Source organism: Lissotriton vulgaris, chromosome 2_1 (assembly GCF_964263255.1).
Source record: "Lissotriton vulgaris chromosome 2_1, aLisVul1.2, whole genome shotgun sequence".
In the NCBI taxonomy this organism is placed as follows: Eukaryota; Metazoa; Chordata; class Amphibia; order Caudata; family Salamandridae; genus Lissotriton; species Lissotriton vulgaris.
The window spans coordinates 1,619,961,008-1,619,984,115 of record NC_141687.1 but is presented as its reverse complement, the minus strand read 5'-3'; the positions used below and the strand labels follow the sequence as shown (position 1 = coordinate 1,619,984,115).

At 43.1% G+C, this 23,108-nt stretch overlaps 1 protein-coding gene across 12 annotated transcripts in view; it reads right to left on the bottom strand.

Annotated features, from left to right (window-relative positions):
• Nucleotides 1-23,108, bottom strand: part of EYA3 (EYA transcriptional coactivator and phosphatase 3) — a 1,455,294-nt gene that overhangs the window by 293,575 nt on the left and 1,138,611 nt on the right. The window lies entirely within an intron of this gene.

Below are 23,108 nucleotides of genomic sequence, written 5' to 3'. Positions count from 1 at the left end.
CTAGGTAGATTTTAGACAACACAGGGTTCACTTTCACTATCACCACAGGGCTGAAAGAGGTATTTCAGTCCCTCACCCTTTATTTTGGTTTACTGTTAAGTTGAGTTGGCATTCTTCGTATATAGTGTCGGGTACTCCGTTTATATTATTGAGACATTGCCTGTTCTTACCTTAGCTGGAGAGTAGGTTGTGCTGCCTAATCTGTTAAGAACTACCGAGACAGTCAAATCGGAGGAATATTGACATTTTGATTTGGCCACTTGGCCGTGACGTTTAATTCATGAAATTTTTCTAACTCCTTTTTGTTGTGAAAATGTGGCCACTTGGCCGTGATAACGTGACAAGGTATTATGCAATATCTTTAAGACCCTGTTTGCTAATTTTGTAAATAGGAATTCCACTTTACACTGCATAGTGCATAACTATAATTTACAATACAATAACTGAATTTAATTTAATTTAAATTTCATGAATTTGCATGCTTATACAGCAAATATGTCAAAAACAGAACTTAACCTATGCATTGAAAAACGTTTATGGTAAAGTCTGTCGTCTACCTTCATGGTAGTTCTTACCAATTGTAGTTCTTGTTAATGGAGCAGTCCTACCTTTATTTTGTGAAAAGTATGTGAAACACTTTGTGCATAAAATGGTGAACACATTTGATTTTGGTTGGCTTTGGAAGAAGACCGTTTGGTCGAAACGCGTCGCCATTAAACATCTTTTGAACACAGACCCTGGAGTGCGAGTCTCTTTGTGGGACTGCAGCGCGGATGCAAGCTGTCAGCCCTTTCGAAATATATATATATATATATATATATATATATATATATATATATATATATATATATATATATATATATATATATATATATATATATATATATATATATATATATTCACTGAAAAAAACATAGGTTATAGACCATATATAGTTAGGAATTCGCATTTACAAAACCTTATTTTACTCACACCAAACCATTGAAATTCCATATATAGTTAGTTGCACTAACTATATATCGCGCACCCGCAATCCACTGCTGATGATGTCACATATTACATCATTCATGACATGGTCAGTGACATCACTGATGACATCACTGATGACATCTCAAATGACATCACTGATGACATCTCAAATGACATCACTGATGACATCAATGATGATATCTCAAATGACATCACTGATGACATCACTGATGACATCTCATTTGACATTACTGATCACATCACTGATGACATCATTCATGTGATTATACGATGAACCTCTTCAGACTCTGATATAACCTTAGATACACTCAGTGTAAACAGACACTCACAGACTGTCACTCATCCATGGAGTTACTCACACACCTAGTCAGTCATGCAAAGAATCAATCACACCTCCATTTCCTCAACTATACAGTTATACAAACTTTACTTATTCAAACATATACTAACACATATTTACTCTCTTATACAATCCCTGATACAAGTTCACAATGATCCATACAGCCACTCACACATTCACTGGCTCTTATGCACAGTTATTTATATATGTCAACTCTCACATGTACTGTGTTTTACATATGTACTTACTTTGACATGTAGCACTGAGATATCCATTCACTCACCAATACACTCATGCACACAGTCAACCGCCCATACAGCTGTTTCCACATGCACTTTTGAAACCATACATCTAGTGAATCAACTGCTCACACATCTATGCACAGAGTCATACACCTCCCAGCCACCCACACACACACTCAGTCCCCCATACAAATACTTGGGCAACCAATCAATAACCCATATAGTTACTCATATAGCTACTTATCAACACATGCAACAGTTTACAGAACAACAGACATAATGATGCACAAATTAAGACAGTTTAGTCACTAACCCATGAACTCAGTGAGACACATTTAATCACTCACTCATACAGTCAGTCATGCACCTACTAAATCCTTCATCCAGACACTTATACATCCACTCATTCTTCAATATGTAAGACATATTTTAACTTTACAGAAACATACAGTCACTGGATGTTGTCATCAGTGATGTCATTTGAGATGTCATCAGTGATGTCATCAGTGATGTCACTGACCATGTCATGAATGATGTAATATGTGACATCATCAGCAGTGAATTGCGGGTGCGCGATATATAGTTAGTGCAACTAACTATATATGGAATTTCAATGGTTTGGTGTGAGTAAAATAAGGTTTTGTAAATGCGAATTCCTAACTATATATGGTCTATAACCTATGGTTTTTTCAGTGAATTTTCAAGGTTTTGTAAATGCTAATTCCTAACTATATATGGTCTATAACCTATGGTTTTTTCAGTGAATTTTCAAGGTTTTGTAAATGCTAATTCCTAACTATATATGGTCTATAGCCTATGGTTTTTTCAGTGAATATATGTATATACATACATATATAAACATATATCATCTGTATATCTATATAAATACAAACATAAATGCATGCATACATATACTTATATGCATACAGATGCATGTTATTTACATGAAAGTTGAAAAAACACTAATAAAAGCAAAGCTAAAAAGCCACCTCATTACAAACAGAATGGCTTTAACTTAAACGAGGGCGAGATCTATTGCATTTTCAATGCTTGTTTACTTTGGTTCCATCAAGAAGGCATTCAGATATGTCACACATTTGCCATAAATTCTGAATGTTAGCACTCTAGTTGCACATTAGATCACTGTAGTAAAGCTACTGCTCACCAGGGACGTCTGCTGCTGGTATTCAAAGTGCATGTTTCAGTCTGCATGTCAGAATTTTTTTAATGAAATAGAAGAGGATTTGAGAAGTCACTCAAAATGATCCCTAATTTTTCTTTCTGAAGCACTAATCATACTTTCTATGGCAAAATTAACCCCCTCATGTTGTTCCTTTTTAAATTGAGTGTTTTCAGACTTACCACTTTATTCCAATCAAGATGGCTTCAGGTGTGCCATACCTTTGTAATAAGTAGGACTGTTAGCGCTCTAGTTGTTCTTTAGAACACTCTGGGACATTCTGTCATTGGGCTATACTTGGGCTACATCTGGGTGATATTTGGGCTACATTTGGGCTCTTTTGTCTCTGGTGGCCATTTTGGGAGACTGCATGTCAGAATTTTTTAATGAAATAGAAGAGGATTTGAAAAGTCACTCAAAATGTGCCCTAATTTTTCTTTCTGCAGCACTAATAATACCTTCTATTGCATTATATACCCCCTCATTTTGTTCCTTTTTAAATTAAATGTTTTAAGAGTTACCACTTTATTCCCATCACAATGACTCCAGGTGTGCTATACCTTTGTAATAAGTAGGACTGTTAGCGCTCTAGTTGTTCTTTAGAAGACTCTGGGACATTCTGTCATTGGGCTATACTTGGGCTACACCTGGGTGATATCTGGGCTACATTTGGGCTCTTTTGTCTCTGGTGGCCATTTTGGGAGACTGCATGTCAGAATGTTTTAATGAAAGAGAAAAGGATTTGAGAAGTCACTCAAAATGTGCCCTAATTTTTCATTCTGCAGCACTAATCATACTTTCTATGGCAAAATATACCCCCTCATGTTGTTTCTTTTTAAATTAAATGTTTTAAGAGTTACCACTTTATTCCAATCAAGATGGCTTCAGGTGTGCCATACCTTTGTAATAAGTAGGACTGTTAGCGCTCTAGTTGTTCTTTAGAACACTCTGGGACATTCTGTCATTGGGCTATACTTGGGCTACATCTGGGTGATATTTGGGCTACATTTGGGCTCTTTTGTCTCTGGTGGCCATTTTGGGAGACTGCATGTCAGAATGTTTTAATGAAATAGAAAAGGATTTGAGAAGTCACTCAAAATGTGCCCTAATTTTTCATTCTGCAGCACTAATCATACTTTCTATGGCAAAATATACCCCCTCATGTTGTTTCTTTTTAAATTAAATGTTTTAAGAGTTACCACTTTATTCCAATCAAGATGGCTTCAGGTGTGCCATACCTTTGTGATAAGTAGGACTGTTAGCGCTCTAGTTGTTCTTTAGAACACTCTAGGAGGCTGCAGTAGAACACAAAGGAATCAACTGACAGTCTCTGTCCTTGTTGGATGTACATGTTTTACTGAGAATGTCAGACTTCATTTTCACATGACTGAGAAAGATAATGTGAATTTACAGAAAATATGCTTTCAGTTTAGCTTATAGATCCCCTTCCAAACCACTGTGGGAAAATCATGAGATATTAGTTTTCTTTCAAACAATATTCATGATATCACAGCAGAAGCTTTTTTCACATGGTAAAATCACCTTAGAACCCACCACAATTCCTAAAACGAGTATGGTACCATCAACAAATGATTTATAATGTAACTAAAGTCCTAAAACCCTCTATTAACTACAATGCTTTTTAATGAGGTGCTATCATGTATATTGGTCCCAAGATGGCTGCCAACACTTCTTGGATGAAGTGCTGACAGCCAATCAGATCAGATGTGTGGTTAGGCTCCGCCCAGATATATATCTTTTTTTGAACCTAAATTACTCAAAATCAACTGGAGCACATATATTGAGACCTAGCAAAGGCACATCGGGCTAACAGTCCCTACAATTTTGCCAAGTTTCGTGCAAATCCATTCAGCCGTTCGAGCTAAAAGTGAGGCCAACCGCCCTATGGAAATTAACATGGGAAAAACGCGTTTTGGGACCCCCCTTTTTCTCGGCGCCCCCTTGATGAAACCCCCCCAAATTGTCAGGGGCTGCTCAGAAACAAAATGTTCCATTTTCCTGAAAATTTCAGCCAATTCCGTCCACAAACGCCAAAGTTATTAGACATAGGATTTTTTCTCTATGGGATTTTTGAAAATTCTAACTATATATACCTACTGGCGACCGCCAGTAGGTAATATATATAGATATAGATACATATATCCCCCTCACAAGCAAAAGTGTACTCCCAATTCCCTCCGGAAGTGACAACAACATGCCTCCATCAATGAAAGTACTATGCAGCAGCAAGATTCCACTATCTACTACCAAATAATTCCTAGTCCTCTACCATGAACTAATTAGTTTGTGCAAGCAGCTCTTGACTAATTTACCATTAGAAATAGACTGAATGAACTTCAAGGGTTTACCCTTCTTACCTAGTACTTCTCTGCATTCATTTCAAACTATACCTTGAGAAACTATCTACACATCTCTGTAAACCACGTAGGTTCCTCAGCATCAAAGGAAACCCCATCATTTTTAAGATTTCAAATCATAACCAACTTTGACAAACATTTTTTCCCATCCTGAGTATGTACTCAAAAATACTCTTGCAAACTGAGGATCCAACTGAGGATCCATCTCCGTAACTTGGAGGAAAGACAAGCTAAACCACTTTTGCAAATACCTCAATTTCTTGTGAGCCATGCACTCATTGAATTTTGTGACACTCAACGTTTCACAACCAGCTTAATGCACAGTACACGCAAAGTGCTTCTCTTTCTATTACTGAGTAATTGTATTCAGCACCTCAAAAGGCTTGAGAGGCGCATAGAGTTGTTCATTTCCCCAACACGTCACAGGTAGCATAGGTAAGCATGATTATTTCCTCACCCAGGATCAATGCCTGCAATCACTGAGCTTTCACAAAATCCTTCTGACTTACTGAAATTCTTTCTGAAGCTCCTCAACTCAAGTAAATGTAATTTTTCTCCTTTTCCTCATACATGTGGACTTGCCAGCATAGACTTTAATGAACATTCAATAGTATTCTATGGAAAGATAATTATTCTTTGTTGAGGGGCTCTTTCATAGCTCAGATGGCCTATATTTCTTTCTTGAGATGCACCACAAAACCAAGTAATTCACCTACTTTACCCTGAACTTACACTTCACTGCCTTTAAAGTCAGGCCACCATACCTTAACCTAATCAGCACTCTAAAGTCATTCATCATGCGGCTGTATAGTTCCCCCATAGAACAAAAGATCATCCTGATAAAATCTGACCCCTGGCAAACCTTTAAAAATTAAAACATGGCTCTCTGAAAAACCACAGGCCGCTGAAATGTATCTAAACAGCATTCTTTGAAATTTTTACACAGCGTGGAAGTTATAAAGGCAGTCAATTCCTGCGAGTCCTGAACCAAAACAGCTTGATGGTAAGTCAAGATTATATCAAGTGTGGTAAAGAACCTGGCCCCAGACAAAGAGGCTATCATCTCCTATGTTAGGGAGTGAAAACTTATCAAACACCTCCCTATTTAAGGCTTAAAGATCAACACATAAACGTATCTCATCGCTGGCTTTGCAAGCCACAACTATGGGGGTGAACCATTGTGATAACAGATTTAATAAATCCTAGCCTACACGGCTTATCTAGTTTAATACGGACAGCATCCTGGACACTCAAAGGAAACTCCTCACTTATTTAGCTACAAACCAGCTCCTATTAACTTTATCCGAGTTTGCATTCTTTCAAACACCATAGTCTCACAACAGAGCATTAACTTCTGCAGAAAAATCCATTCTTTATTCTCAACTTCAATGACTTAACCTGCGGCACTACGTTAGGATCCAGTCATAACATCCAATGAAGTTGTCACCCTCGCATGTCCCTGATGGCATTAACTTCCTCTCACCTCAATAAATGTCTACCTCCATAAATGTCTCAAAGTACTTCATCATCTTTATAGACTCACTATCGTGTCCATCTGGAGTGATGCCCATTTTGTTCACTTTCCAGAACCAAAACATTCTTTGGAGGTCTGTTTAGATTCATTAGTGGAATGTGAACAGGAAACGAAGGTCATCTGAGTTGCAGCACATCCACAAGTACCATCTCAGAGAGATGACTAAGGTTTCTCTTAAACAGGTAATACAATTTCAGCACAAACGTCTCACACCCTTAACACATACTACTTTTTTCATTGCTCCTCAGCATCCAAGTTCATGACTTTTTAATCAGCATTCATTGCACACAGAGATCAGAGCAGGACACTCATTGGAATACAATCCTTTCCTTGCACCTTAATTCCAAAGTGACGATGTTCCAATACTGTGCTCACATGAGGAAGGTTGTGCAGATCCAATGGTCCGATGGCAACTTGATATTCATTCAGAGTCCTCCACAAGCAAGTCAGGAAAGTTCTCCAGGACCTCCTGACATACCACCACTAAGCAATATTGCAGGAAAGCATGCTTCCTTTCTACGTATAGGTTTCTTTTGCACACTGACAGTTTGTGAATACCTTCTTCCATTTCCTTCAGCAGACGTCAATGTGTCTCTGTTTCGCTCCCGATCTCCATCAGAGCAGAATCAGAGCTTGGTCCTCAAGTATTCTGAATTTCCATGTCTGTCTGAAATGTCGCAGCAAGTAGAATTATTCAAGGAGGGTGTGTTTATTTTTGCCACATTACTGGCACCCTCTTGCAGGCTTTCAGGTCACAAGGATCCAGTCCAGCATCATATAGCATGTATGCCTTTGGCGCAATCTATACTGCTTAGATCTACATCTAGTTTAACACAGCTTGGCAGTTGCCAACCAGAAGTGTGGCTCAATGGTTAGGGCGGCAGACCCTGATGCAGTAGTCTGGCCGGGACCAGGGTTTAATTCCCGCCTCGGCGGGTCTCGGGCTCCATTTCCTCAGACCTGATAATTCGTGCCTATTCTGATCATGAGCCCCACTCTGCACCTCTGGGCAATAGCTTGCTTAATCTCTACGACGGCCCCAACAACGCTAAGGATGCCGGACTTCACCTTGGGGGTGCACAGGAGTGGGCTCCTCACAGGGAAAGGCCAGGAAGGGTTCCTCGGCGGTATTCGTACAAGCGCCAAGATGCCTCCGGGTAGTCGTGCGCTATATAAGTGCGTAATTATCCTTTATTATAAGTGAAACAAAAATTTTAGATGGAAGTTGTGCAACCTGGTCAGTTTCCCACAGATTCATTAGTGATCATTCAATGAGATCCTTACTGGCCTGCTTTTGGGCACCTGAACTAAGCCCTTTAACACACAGGTTGACCGTCACCATAGTTGTGCACTTGACGATCCTGCATTCCTAGCAGAGCATCAGACTCAAGAAAGTCTGGTGGTGTAGGCTTTCACGAGCCGGATCAAGTCTTCCTTACCACTCCTGATCGCGAGTCAAAAAGAATAGACACATTTGGCATGTATATTTTCTTCTCTGCGAGTGTTGCTCTAAGTAAATGCCACTTACACCGGCCGTTACTCCTATGCCCTTTGGAATACTGAGGTTCTCGCTCAACAAGTTGTTTTGGAAAACTTTAGGGCGTCTCTTACTCAAGTTGCTCAGGGCGGCCGTGCTGCAGCTAAATAGGACTGGACAAGGCTGCTTGTTTCGGATGTGCCACGGGTACCAGTGTCGCCCTTCGGCGCCAAGCCTGAATGAGGTGTACAGGCTTCTCAAGGGACAGCCAGACATCTTTAATTGATATGATGTTTGACAGCTCTTGTCTTTTTGGGAATATAGCATACTTGGCCTTAGAACATTTCAAGGAGAACAGAGCTTCAGCACGTTCTTTGGGCCTTTTTGCTCCTTCAAGACCATTCTGTCAACAATTTCTTACTCTTCATTGCTACAGTTTCCCAATACATCTATGACAGACTCCACCTCCAGCCCAGAAGCGGTTTCAGCCCTTTCAAAGGAGGCAACAGGTAGTATATTTTCTCCAAGGCTGGTAGGCCATAGTGACACACACGTGGGTTCTCCAAATTGTCCACCAAGGCTAAACCCTTCTACTGGCTACACCTTCCACAGCATTTAGGGCAGCCGTATGAGTACCTTCGGTCTGATTTACTGCAGGATGTGCCTTCTGACAAAAGAAGCCATAAAGGGGGTTTTAGCCTTGGAAGTAGGAACTGGGGGTTACTCCTGCTACTTTCTTTTGATAAAAAAAATGGAGGCTTTCATCCTATTTGAGATCTTTGCCCTCTGCAAACCTGCTTGCTGAAAGACAAATTCAACATGATCATGCTCACACTTCCAAGACCTGTCTGCCCTAGACGTTAGGGACAGGATGACAGCGTTGGACCAACATGATGCTTAATTTCACCTCCCAGCTCTTCATGTTGGGTCAGGAGCATTTTTAGTTCACAGAGCTCCCCTTTTAGCCTCACCAGCTCTTTTCAGGACTTCACAAAAGGGATTGCAGTGGACAAAGCACATCGTCAGAAGTCCGGCTCTTCCACTATGCCAACGCCTAGCTTATGAAGGCTATCTAGCCCCAGGCAGTAGTCACCCACCTCCAGAGGATGGCGAACCTAACATGTCTGGAGTTCACTATCAGTGTGCTGAAGTCACATCGACTTCTTCACAGATGCATCCTTTTATTCTAACGATTCTGGATATGGTACAGTTCAATGCCTTTACTCCAGAACAGAGAGACCAAAACTTTCGGGTTAGGACCCTGATGTTTCAGCCTTTGTCCTAGATCTCAAAGTGGATGACTAAGGCTGTTGAGAATATTGGTCACCAACAATTCACAACTAAACCTAAACTGCAGCAAAACAAAGGTCCTTTGCTTCAAAGGCAGAGGTAGAAACAGGCAGCCTATATTTTACTAGGCGGCCCAATGGTAATATACTAGAACAGGTCAACACCTATCAGTACCTCTGTGTTCATCTAGACTCCCATTTAACCTAAAAAGTAAATTTACAATCATGACCTTCCATTGCTAATAGTCTATTGTTTGCTTTTAAAACCCTAACATGTAAGACACTGAACACCTCAACAAGCCATCTCCTTCAGGTTGTGGGCGCTAAATTCCTGCCTTCAATATCTTACAGCTCTGAATTGCTCAAGGGGAAAGAAGTTATAACCCTAAACAATCTACAATCAAGCCTTTTTTAAACTCTTTGCAATTCCATGTTGTGTCACAAGCCCATATCAGATTGGATTGCAAGCAAGGTAAAAAAGGTCCAAGGATTCTAAGGCTTATACAACGCTTTGATAAGCTGCTTTTATAGGTGAATGGAGACACACTCGAAGCTCTGGACCTCTTGGGCTTCATGTAGAAATACAGGTTTGAGAAGTGATGAGTGTGTGCTCCATAGAAGATCACAAAGATTCTTATCAGGAATAATATCCGTTCTTTCAAGTCGTCATACAGAGGACAGAACTATTTCTGGTTGCAGTATAACATCTTTATTATTTTTTGTGGAACATGGACAGCCGACACGTGTTTCGCCCCCTCTTGGCGAGTTGCGCCGGGGCTTTCTCAAGGCTAATTTCACATATATAGCGTATATAATTATGGTTCCCAATTTTAGTAATATCCAAGGTAACAGGAGTTCAATACTCCAGGAGCAGAAGTTCTTCTTTGAGTTTTGTTGAACTTATTCCGTGTTTGGTCCCTGCTCCCAGTCCTCGGTCTTCGGATTAGATCACGGGTTAAGTCCCAGGCTAGGAACACCTCAACAAGCCATCTCCTTCAGGTTGTGGGAGCTAAATTCCTGCCTTCAATATCTTACAGCTCTGAATTGCTCAAGGGGAAAGAAGTTATAACCCTAAACAATCTACAATCAAGCCTTTTTTAAACTCTTTGCAATTCCATGTTGTGTCACAAGCCCATATCAGATTGGAATTTGGATTATTACATCAGGGTCCATACTGGGAGGGTGCCCTGGCAAAAAACTGCTGGAGGACAAGAGCAGCCGAAGCAAACTCGCTTGCGCATCAGTGTTGGGCGGTAATAGAAAGGCAGACTCGCAAAGAACTCTGTGTTCATAGATTTACAGGATTCGACGCTAAATTTCAGCTAGCACAGGCTTGGCACACATCTACGGATTAGGCCGCTTTTAAATGCAACCCAAACAAAGCTGTCACATTTTCATCTTTGTCATGGACAAGGCTGCAGCAGCAAGTAAAAGTCCCGCCTGGGCGATTTTGCCATTGTACGCAGCTTGGGATTCTCAATCTTATTTATCTGCACATTTTTTCATGGAATAAGAAACGGGAACTCCTGCTACTTCGAAGGACCACACGACCCCCCCCCCCCCACCCACCCCCACCACCCCCCAACCTGGAAACAGCACTGGACAACACCAGATTGCCAGCTCTGTGGCCAAACAAACTTATCTTTGCTCGATTTGCTGTGTGTTCGCCCAGCCTTGCTAGTACAGAGACGAAGACTTCCACAACCTACATTATGAACCTGGCAAATTAGGACATGTCGACCTGTTATTACATTACTGAGGGGAGCCCTCGAGCAACTGGCATGTAGAACAGTAACATTTCTGAACCTAGCAGCTAATGAGTTGGCAAAAACCAGTATCTGATTAATTTGTCTCTCTATCAGAGATTCGAACATTGGTGATTTGGTTCATGGTGTAAACATTTTTATAATGCAGTATATATTTAAACTGGAAGCCCTTCAATAATTAAAGCCCTTTTAGACATAGTGAATTTGTTTACCATATTTATAGTTAAACAGATGCACTTTATGGCACAAGTCTTGCACAGTATGTATGCACTTTTCTATCATTAGGAAAAAAGGGGTTCTTACGAATTAGACCTTGTTTTATTTTTTCACCTTAATGGATATTGCATTTTAGTGGATTATGATTGTGTATTGACTGCTCAAATGTTTTTTAACCATAATGCGCGAGAAGTTATATCGTATTATCTGGGTAACATGTTAGAATTTTCTTTTATGTGCGTGCAATGGGTTTAACTAGCAAATTAGATGCACTTTATGGCAAACTTTTGCACCGAACGTACACACTTTATAAATGCAAAAAAAACAAGGGGGTTCCTGAGAGGTTGGCTGCGTTTTGGTTTTGCACATTTAATCTAGTATTTTACTTGATAGCATTAAATTGTAATTCCGAGCAGTTTTAACCTCTGCAAAGCAAAATGAGATTCTGTATTGATGTACTGTCTTTTTATCTTTTTGAACTACTTACTTCTGTGGCCACATTGTAATGACATGATAATAACTGGTATAATTATGTTTTTTTTTTTATTATTTTATTTTTTCTACCAAGCAGCAACGGTTTACATCATACGTGTATAATCTTTTTGTACATTTCTTATTTTGGCCTGTACTTACATAAGTCACAAAAAATACAATCAGGATACAATACAGTATTTGCAACATAAGGCTACAATCAAAGGCGCGTCCGTCAGAATCTCAAGCAAAATAGTCGTGACCTGACTGTAGGAGAGTAGGGTCTGCAATCCTATGATCACCCCAGATTTTTGCTTTTTGCTTCACTGGTTTACGACTTCCCAGGCTGTGGGCCTGCTAATCAGACCCACAGCCTAGCTGTTCTCTTCACTAAATTGACACGTGTACCTTGGGTGCATTTACCAATTGGTACTGGGACACCTTATCAGACCCTGTAACTCAGGGCATAGGTGTACCCAGGGCCTACCAGGGGCTGCAGCATGTATTATGCCACCCCTGGCTGGCCATCTAAATCTGACACAACTGGCTGCACGACAGCTGGGGCAAAGTGGTGTAATCACCCTTTGCTGTAGATATAGTATACCTATATCTAACCCTAAAATAGACACATGTATTCCTATCAGTCATTCCTATGGCAGGCCTTAACAATCCTGAAGGCAGAGTGCTTGGAATTATGTGAGATGGTGCTCTGGCATGAGCTGAGCCCGTCTGCAGCTTGCGGAACCAAGTCCTAATAGCTGTATTATGATAACGCGTACATATACTCTTAAGTGCATTATAATCCTCGTGGTTATATGCCAACTCTGGTATCGCTTTATCAAAACATGTCGAGTAAGGTGTCATACAAATTGGAATACTAACCCCTCGCCAATTCTGGCGACGGGGTTAGCATTCCACCCTTCTAGAGGGACACAACATGTATGTAACTGTGAACCCCGGTTAAAGTTAACTCGAGCCTCAGCATCACAAAATGGATGCTGCCACCACAGACAAGTCTGACCCCCTGCAGCTGGGAGTCCTTCCAGCGAGGGGAGCTTGGACAAAGGGTTTCCTGTCAGGGGGGGTGCTAGCACCATCCCAGACAGGGTTTTGTGTATCCTAGGTAGGCAGGGCTGAATAGGAAGGTGACTGCAAGTGGCACCCCGGTGCTCACTGTGCATCTGCCAGTTTGAACCAGTTCCAAGGGCACACCAGCCCCGGAGCTGGGGAAGACTGGACAAAGGAGAGGGATGTAATCACCCCCCTCCTGGTCCCACCCATGGGCTGGACCTAGTCGCGTGCCTGCCCCCTTTTGCAGGATAAAGGTAGGAGCAGGCCCCCTTCCAAATTAGATCATCTTTGAATCCTGAAACTACTTTCTACGAAAGGAACTCAAGACTTCTTCCTAAGATTTCTCCCTTGTGACTAAGGAGTAGTGACCCTGCATCTGCGGGCACCAACTAAGAACACTGCGGTTTGCTGCACGTCCTTCCTCCGGAATCCGACTGACCAGCACGACGAGACCCGGCTTCCCTGGCACCTCTGACCTCTACCTACATCATCAGCCCAGCTGAGATCCGTGGGTGTGACGAGACCTCGAGGGACCGGCCATCTTCAGAACTGCACGACGCTTATCCAGCACGACCGCCGAGGGATCCTCGAGTGAGTGCTTTGGGGTTCGAGAAGCCCTAACCCTGAGCAGCTCCAGCACCGAAGTCCAGCCCCCCAGCATCCACAAGATCTGCGTGGGGCCCTTCTGCTCTTTGCTGCTCACCGCGTTGTCCGGCTACTTGCCTGCTGGCTTGTGGCCCTGCTGACGACGAACCACGACACTTCCATTGCTGGTCTGGTTGCTCCAGACTGGCCCTTGCTCCCCTCCAACAGAGGAGCACCCCGGACCCTCCTGGTCCACTCCAGACGCCATTTTGAGTCCACCGCGTGGGCTTGCATTTGCCAAGAGTTGTTGCCCCAATCCTGGGTCCAGCGACGTCGACAGCAGATACCATCGTGGGACAGCTCGCACCTCCATCCTGGTTGCCGACAACGCCTCCTGGTCCGAGAGACTGCAGAGCCCAGCGTCGCCCACTCACCTGGTCGAGGTGACTTCGTCCGGTGCCATCCTAGTGCCCATCTAATCACTGGCTAGTGATTCAGAACTTGGTCCCCTCTGCTTACAGGTATCCTCCATCACCGATCCAGGCTTGGGTCACATCGAACTTCATCACTGGTCGCCTGCCAGCAACTTCTTCTTTCAGGCTCCATAGACTGCAACGAGGATTCCCGACGTCTTTTGAGACCTATGCAGCCGCAGCCCCTGGGCTAGGTAACCTGAGCATTTCGGTGCTCCAGCATAGCTTAACTATCTAAGTGTCCAGATCCTTTTTCGTTTCAGCTCTACCTAGTCGGATTCGTCCGATAACACTAACTTTACGAAATCTAGCATCCATAGACTTTGTCCCGCATCCCGCGTGAGAGTGCACACTCTGCACCCGATCTCCCTAGGCCTCCTGCTCGTAATCTGAAGGTTCAGTAGTCCAGTCCTAGCGATCCTAAAGCCTTTGAGACTAGTTACTTACCTGCTAGTATTTCGCATTCCACTTTTGTAGTATATGGTTTTCCGTGCCCCTCGGGCATTTGTGTAAATTGTGCGACTTTCAGTATTTCTTTAAGAGCTTTGTATTGTGCTTAGCGCCCTGTCCTCATAAAGAGTTCAGGGCTGTTGTGTTATAATAAATATCCTTTATTTTCATAACAACTTGTGTGGTGTCCTTTCACTTGGTGTTCAAGGGGTATATGTGATGGTATAACAGCTGGCTTAACACGCCCTCTAGAGTTTAGCCTAAAGACTGCTCTTGTCCATGCTACTCGGATAGCTGGTCTAAAAGGTTGACTTACAACCAAGCATCAATAAGGGTCGTTTGGAATGATACACAGTGATCACTAGAATAGTGAGCACTACATATCAGGCCAACTTCTCACACTGACGTGCTGTGTTTTCCCATTCCGCCAAGTATCACCGCCCGTGCACATCTTGTCAACTCTTCACCTGCATTCTAGGGTCGTCTTGCGTCGCCTGCAGATATTCCACTAGTGGTTGCCAGAAGTCCCTTGGTCTGGATGCCTGAGGTATGTCCACTGCATATGCCCCCAGTGTCTCTTTACAATAAGCCATGTCTGTGATCCAGTCTTTGAATCTAGGTTGTCTTTTACTACCATACTTCATAGCTATTCGTCTTTTTGCAAGTAAGAGTGTCACAGCCAAGAATTTCCGTCTTTTGGCTAGTTTAAGTTTGCGTATCCCCAGCAGACAAACTAGTGGTGTGTTTGGGATTTGCTCAGCCAGCACCGTCGATAACGCATCTGTGATTTCTTGCCAATACTTTTGAAGATGTGGGCATGCCCACGCATTTGCAAAAAGTCAGCCTTAGGTGCATTACAGCGCACACATTTGTCGTCTGCTTTAAGGCCGTATTTATGTAGTTTAACCTGTGTGTAATATGTCAGATGGCGAAACTTTAAATTAATTATGCGTAGGTTGCAATCTGATGTAAGTAAATGTAGTTGAGCACAGCAATAGCTCCAGACTTCTTCGGATATTGTTTCACCAGTCGTTTTTTCCCATCTCTGGAGGGATAGATCAGGCCCTAAATTCTGTTCATTGTGGAAAGCGTTGTATATGTTGGGGTGTGGGTGCTGTCAAAAGAATTTGTAGTGTGCGTAATTGTGTGGGTTCTTCCAGAAATGATGTGTACAATTCTTTGACTGCGGAGCGTAATCGTAGGCAAGCGAACACCTTTAATGGCGTTTGATGCGCGCATAGGGATGGGTCACGCCGCAGAATGAATCTGTTGTGTGGAATCAACTTACCTATGGTCACAAACCCCATTTCCCCTAATATTGTTCGCATTTTCTTTTCCTGTGAGACAGAGTTTGGGGTGGTTAGCCAACGGCAGAGCTGGGGCGTACAGTGGAAGCTTCGGTGCTCGATATGCTAGTGTATGCCACGCTCTGGATGTGCAGTGAACCGTGGTATACTTATATGTACAGGTAATGGTTTTAATAAACTATTTACGAATAAAGTTACTTATTGGTCTCCTGCAGCCTGCTGGTGACATGCCAGATGGCACACACTGGATCTGCATTAACATCAAATCCCACTAGGTACAATATAAGGGAAATTCACCGGACAGGATCCAAATTGCAGAGGAGAATAAAAAAAGATCTGCAATGTCAGCACTTCTCACTGCGTTTCCAAAGCAGCTCTTTCTCGTTGATGCATTCTGGCTAGAGTTGACCTAAGGACTCCTGCATGCCTTTCTGCCACTGCCTAACGCTCAGAAGAAGATCTGAAAAACCAGGCCCAAGTAATTCTAGAGGCCCTGGATTGGATCTGGAGAGTGAGGTACCTGCCACACCTTTGGCATAAGCATCTGTCCTCCGATCAAGTTACCACTTCGGAAAGATCTTTGTCTCAGGAGCAGGGCTTTGCACCCGGGCCTGCACCCTCTGCATCTCCTTTCTGGGACACTGAGCGGCAACAGTGAACCTCCTTTAACCTACACCCTGAAGTCGCCGATGCCATGTTGGCGGTGTTGCATCCCTCAACAAAATTAGTGTAGGACAGCTTTTGGGACAAATTTGTGGACTTCTGTGATACATGACCAATTGACCCATTCCAGGCAAAGCTGTATGAAGTTTTGTTTGCTGTGTCCCATGCTCAATAAGAACTTCATTTGGGCATGATTAAGGGCTATTTATAAGCGCTCTCTGCTTTCTTGCAGTTTCTGGTTCATTATTCAAATCACCAGCTATGCGGAACTTTTTGAAAGGTTTGCAACATTTGTTTCTACCAAAACTCTTTGTGTTGTCTGAGTGAGACTTGAGCTTTTTAATCTCATTCTTGATGTGCACCCTTTTTGAGCCACTGCACAGTTGTCCCTTCTGATCTTAAACAAGTCTCTAATCACCAGAACATTGGCTAGAAGTGTGAGCAAACGTCAAGCTTTCTTTGTAAATCCACCTTATACCACATGCTTCCCTGACAAGTTAGTTTTGAGGACCCATGCAAACTTTCTACTGAAAGTGTTAACTCCTTTACATGTCATCCAGCATTCTTTGGTCCAACTCCTCCCGCTAAGGAAGAAGAGAGACGTCATTGCTGTTTGTACATCAATCACACCAAGAAACACAGAGTGAAAGAACATCTCTTTGTAGGGTTTACCGGAACAAAGCAGGACAAAGCAGTGGTAAAGCAGTGGTAAAGCAGATCTTCGCCATTGATTGTTTCCTGCATACAAACGTGCTACACACTGGTGAAAAAGCAGCCCCAAGAAGGTTTGTGGGCTCATTCCACCACAGCCAAAGTGGCTACCACATGGAGTGCCTACCCTAGACATCTGCCAGACAGCTACGTGAGCATTGATACACATGTTCACAAAGCACTACAGGAAGGGGGGTCTAAGAAGAGAGAGACCCCTCTAGATCATGCAGGACATTTTTGCCTGAGCCAGTTCACACAACCATCACTATGGAGGGTCAGCTATGGTCTCTAGTCACAATGTTGAGTAATCTGCAGTTTGAAGTATCCATAGAAGACCAACTTTCTTACCTTTGGTAACAATTATTCTGCTGGTTACTCGAAGTATAAGCATAGATTCCTCACAGACTCTCCCACCTCCGCATTCAGCAAATAGGACTCCTTTCCATCTAAAAAGGCCCGAATCCCCAGATCTGCACAATGGGTATACCAATTTAATGATGGGCACTTTGTTTGAGGTGTGCACTGCCCAGAAAGCAACTGACACCAAAGCTTATGGGCGCTGCTTACATGCCACTACGCTTGTCACTTCGTGAGAGGAATGACGTCAGTACAAGAGTTGCATGACGTCATCTAGTGGCACAAAGGAGAGAAACTCAAAAGCTTCCAGATCCAGACTGACTGGCGATTATTCACAAGGTGAGTAATCTGCATTTAAATAGAGTATCAGCCAGTGCGATCAAGTCAAGTTAATTCTTGTCAAATTGTCGAAAACCTATCCAGTGAACTTGCGCTGAGAGAGGGTCAACGTGCTTCCTGCTTCCCTCCGGACTACAGGATTAAAGGTCTTCGTTCTGCATCCCACTCACCACTCCTCGCGGCCCCCGCTGCGCGGGAGCCGCTCGAGGGAGACATCGCTGGGGAATTAGTGGAATCTTCACCGCCGCTGAGAGAAGCTGCCTGGAGTTGCTTTCTGCCCTTGCGGGACTGCGAGGACCAGCGGGCGTTGCGTCTGCTGACTCGCCGCAGCTGGTCCTCTTCCCGCCCACCTCCCGTTATAAACAGGAAGTATCCAACGCGCAAGCGGGACGCGCGCGGGGCAAAGCACGGAGCGAAGCCCGGGCAAAGGGCGGGCCCTCTACGGCCCTCCAAGGCCAGACCAGGCATGGCTTGGCATACCCTTTAACGTCTAAGACTTCATACATGGTCTTTTAGATATATATTGTATATCATTTTATTTCACCAGAAATGTTTACACCTACTGTGTTGAATCCCCCACCTAGGGTAGGTTTTTCCATCTTGGGTCCATTGGATAAATTTTTCTCAAGAGCCATTACTGAAGTCGACAGAGATATGGCTCTGGCAGAGCGCCGGGCTGCTCGTCGTCTTTCCATTGAGAAACTCAAAAATATCGTAATTGACTCTTCCCCCAAGGTCACCCATGGTCCACATCTGGATAACGCCTCTATGGAAAATATAGACGCTGATCTGTTCAATACGGAGAATATTCCTTTAATATTCCAGGTCAGTTCGTCCCCAAAAAACGATACATCCGTTGCCATCCAACCCCATCAACTCCATCTACACCTCCCCAGCAGTAATTCAATTATCGATCTCGATACCTTCAAAACTCCCAAGGCTTCTGAGCATGCAACTCTAAATATCACAGGGGCACAAATATGCCTAGATGTCGAACAGCAAACGCAAATTCAAATTTGTACTCCTCTACTTGTGGCCCGCAGACATCGACTGCTATCAACCCCCCAAAAAAGAAACAGGAAATTATCCGCACACCCCCAAAAAAACGCAGGAGAAAAGGTAGGGGAAACAAAGATATTTCAACCCGCAATTTATTGCCTTCTAATGACTCACTCACAAAAGAACTACTTCAAATAGTTGAAGGGGCACCTAAGGCACCTGTAAAAATAACTCTCATGTTCCACCTTCCATAAAAGACTTTGTAGATGCGATGGAACACCTACTGAAAGCCCTATTACTCCCTATAGTTGAGGGAGTTAAGAGATTAGGTGCCCAATTGGACACCCTTATGGAAGGTCCTACTTTAAAGGCCATCATTAATAAAGATATAGTTAAATTATCTAATATAAAGGAGGCAGGAAAAATCACTACTAAGGCTCAAAATACACCTGTAGTAAAAACTTCCACAACCCCAGCCCCTTCTGTTAACTCAAAGCCAGGTAATAAAGTTCCCTCCGCCTCAACAAAACCGCCTTTAAACACTTAGCTACAGTCTTCCCAAATAAATTCCCTTATGGAATCAGCCAGAATGGGGAACACAAAGTCCACACCGGACACGAATAAGGTTGGTCTTAAATCCACAAGAGTTCCACGTGAAAGAAACGTGGACCTACCTCCTGCTGCTTCACATAATGTTATTGTACTAACGGGGGTTTCGCCCTTATCATCAGGATCTTATGAAAACCACAATAGCCTAAAGAATAAAGTCATCTATTGGCTAAAAAACAACAGGCCATTGCCACCCCACATAAATGGCGAAATCATCACTGTGCGACGAACTAACTGGGTTGGAGTGCGTCCTAAAGACATTGAGGGCGACATAGTAATTATTACCTTCAAAGATCCCAGAGTCATCGCGCATATTAGGGACTGGTTTTCAAACTTCGATAGAGGCTCGATTACACCTAAAGGTTTATCCTACTTCTACCCGGAAGCTTTAATGCCCCGTAAAATGCCTCGTCCTAAACCCTACTACGATAACTTTTCCTTCCCTCGGCACCAAAGACTACCTTATAACCCTTAGCCCACTAGGCATGGAATCATGGAAAACATACCTCCTCTACTCCCTGTACATGACTCTGCCGGTTATGGCCAATACCTACCACCTATAACTCCCTCATGGAATCTTCCTTGCTATAATCACTATGCTCCACTTTGCGGTTTGGATGACATTGAATGACTCTCCTTACATGATACGGGTAACTACGGGATGGAGGATGCACCTGGCATATCCTCGAACGTATTATCCTTAAGTGGTGATTCCCGCTGCACAAACCTAGGAGAAAAAGGGCTAGTAAGCGGGGCAACCATTATGGATCAATTAACTACCTTGCCTCGCGCCCACCAGTCAAATACTTTAAATACTTCTTGTACCCATTCTGAGAATCGACAAACATCTCCCAAACTACAGATTCTCAGTTGGAATTTGGCTGGCATCTCCTCAAAAATTGTTCAACCATCACGGCTGGATGTGGTTAATTCATTCTCAGTTTTGTGTTTCCAGGAGACCTGGGTGCAAACCCCGATACATTTATTGGGTTTCCAGACCTTTCATTCACCAGCGATAGAGAGCATGCAAGGCAGACACAGAGGGGGTTTGTGTATATATGTTAGTGTTGGTATAGGATTGAGGATTCGGAAACACCTCCTCCGGGATTCCTACCAAATAATCGCCACTCAAATAGGCCTATCTTTGAGTCTATTAATAATCAATTTTTATAATAACATGCCTCTACAGGGTTTGGAGACAGTCCTACAAGAATTGCTCCATGACGTTGTTACAATTAAAGAGCGGTGTGGGGGTGAGTGTGCGATTGCGTTTATGGGTGATTTTAATTGTTATACTTGCCAATCCGCCCCAAGGGGCCTGTGTGAGTTTTCTCCTATCCAAGAAAAAGGCTTTGATGATGACATCTTAAACCATTTTTCTCATTCAAAAACAGGGGAGGTATTGAATAATTTTATGGCTTCTTTTAATTTAGCGTTCGCAAATGACATATGCTCTCCACCGAGACCATTTAAACCTTCGTTTCATGGAAGAGCTGCAAATTCTACTATTGATTTTGTTCTCTTCTCAAAGATGCATGCTTCCCTTATATCCTCTTGGGCCACTCTTGATCACATATATGGCGATCATTACCGCCTGACCCTTTCTATTTGGTTATTGCATTCCACAAATCGGCATAATAATCCCCCTATAAGTTACGAGCAACCTATTAAAATAGGGGCAACAAATGGCTATATCCTAAAATGGGAAAGAATTGATCCAGCTAGTCTTCTTAAAAATCTTTTGAAGCTGAGGTGGGATGAGGTACACACGTGTTTGTCCCCGATCGAACATCCTCAAACAATCAGTGAAGCTTTCTTAAAGATACAGGAAAGCCTAAAAAAGCTTCTTACCCGCCAGTTCAAGCCAGGCCCTACCATACCTAAAGGGTGGTTTGACTAAGACTGTACTAGAGCCTTAAAATCGTTGAAGAAAGTTTTACATTCGAATCCAAAGTCACCTATGGAGATATGTCAGGCCAGATTTCGATACCGCCTTGCTATAAAGAGCAGGAAAAAATCTCTAAAGGCAGAAGCTTGGCGGACTCTGTTGTCAACCTGTGAAAGCCGCGATTCCTCAGCATTCTGGAAGTTCGTAAATACCCCACTCCCATGGGTCATAATGCCTGAGAGGAGGTTGGATATTGCAATCGATGGAGAGACATGGGCCGCTCACTTCCAACAACTCTACAGTAATTCCAGATCTCCTAATATTTCTCCATCGGATCCCATTCCTTCCTCTAATACTCTGAGAGAGGGTCTTTCTAATATTGTCTTTTCTTGCGAGGAGGTCACGCTCGCTATAAGAGAGAGCCCTGCTGGGAAGGCTCCAGGCCCAGATGCCATCCCAGTGGATGTCTTCTAAGCGGAAATAGACTTTTGGGCCCCATTATTAACCTCTGCCTTGAACTCTGCGAATGCTTATGGTCAAATTCCAACTTGGGCAGAGGCCATTGTGGTACCCATATACAAAAAAGGAGATAGGCATTTACCATCTTGTCATCGGCCTATCTCCTTGCTTGCCTCTTTAATGAAGGTTGCGGGACGTATTATTTTAAAACGTATCCAGAGCTGGACTGAGGAGGCAGATGTCCTTTCCAGATTACAATATGGCTTTCGAACTGGAAGGGGCACAGTTGAACAGAGCTTGAATCTATACTTCCTTATGTCAAAATATGTGGAAGCAAAAAAGGGTAACCTGTTTGTAACATTTATAGACTTGAGCTCGGCTTTCGACTGCGTGGATCATGAACAGCTATGGAAAGTCCTGGAGGATTTGGGAATGAATCCATCAATCCTCAATTTTATTATTAATTTGTATAGAGATGCGGGGGCCAGGGTGCGGTTTGGACTGAGGGGGGGTGGGGGCGACGGGGGGGGGGAGGGGAGTGCTCTCCAAGATTCACTATTACTAGAGGGGTGAGGCAGGGGTGCATTTTAGCCCCCATGCTTTTTTCCTTATATATAAATGCCATTGGTGACCATCTGAAAAATATTAAATGTGACTATCCGAAAGTGGGGGGTCACGCCGTCACAATCCTGTTGTATGCCGACGATGCGGCGATATTGAGGGGTCTGAAAGTGAATATTGGTAAGACATTCTCTATGGCATGCAGTAAGGGAATAAAGAAAATTCCTTGTCCTATATTCATCGGAGGTCAAAAAATAGATACAGTCGAACATTTCCCATATCTGGGCATTCGCATCCACAGAAAGGTGACATGGCAGTCTGCTGTTGAAGCTAGGAAACTTGCTTTTACTCGAGCGATTGGGGCGCTTCGAGACTTTGCCAGTAAAATAGGGGGGAGACCGGTAAAGCAGCTTATTACCATCTACAAAGCTAAATGTGTCACCACGGCAATCTATGGGGCCGGTCTCTGGGGGATCGATAACACATTACCCATCGAGATAGTGGAAAATCAATTTCTAAGGTATCTATTAGGGATACCAAAGTCAACATCCACTTATATGATCCACATAGAGTTGGGGCTACCTTTTATTTCAGATGTAATTAAAACCGAGCCCCCTCTTCTGTGGCATAAGATCTGGACTACTACAGAGACAGCATTAAATCGAGAAATAATTTTGGACAATCAAAAATTGGAGGGGACGAAACATACAAAGTGGTGGCATATGTTAAAAGTATGTTTTGCGACATCGGCCG